The sequence below is a fragment of the Octopus bimaculoides genome, chromosome 14 (assembly GCF_001194135.2).
Source record: "Octopus bimaculoides isolate UCB-OBI-ISO-001 chromosome 14, ASM119413v2, whole genome shotgun sequence".
Lineage (NCBI taxonomy): Eukaryota > Metazoa > Mollusca > Cephalopoda > Octopoda > Octopodidae > Octopus > Octopus bimaculoides.
In genome coordinates, this window is record NC_068994.1 from 16,960,513 (window position 1) to 16,960,920 (window position 408).

The 408-nt window shown below is 35.8% G+C and overlaps 1 protein-coding gene across 5 annotated transcripts in view; it reads left to right on the forward strand.

Moving 5' to 3' along the window:
- LOC106883371 (cilia- and flagella-associated protein 43) overlaps nt 1-408 on the forward strand; it is a 99,256-nt gene that overhangs the window by 48,495 nt on the left and 50,353 nt on the right. The window lies entirely within an intron of this gene.

Genomic DNA, 408 nt, shown 5'->3' on the forward strand with positions numbered 1-408 from the left:
ATATGTATTTATGCATATGTTGACAATATATGTATATATGTTGTCAATTGTGGAGCACAACTGTCACTACATAAACCTGATGATTGCATAATGCATGAAAGTACTAGTTTATTTCAATCTAAAATTGTAAAAATTGCAAGTAATAAAATGTGAGTCACACTTAGTTGGAATTTCATTGATTAATATATTCTTCTGTACACAATAGGCACAGGAATGGCTGTGTGGTAAGTAGCTTGCTTACCAACCACATGGTTCTGGGTTCATTCCCACTGTGTGGCACCTTGGGCAAGTGTCTTGTACTATAGCTTCGGGCCGACCAAAGCCTTGTGAGTGGATTTGGTAGATAGAAACTGAAAGAAGCCCGTCGTATATATGTGTGTATATATATATATGTGTGTGTGTATATAT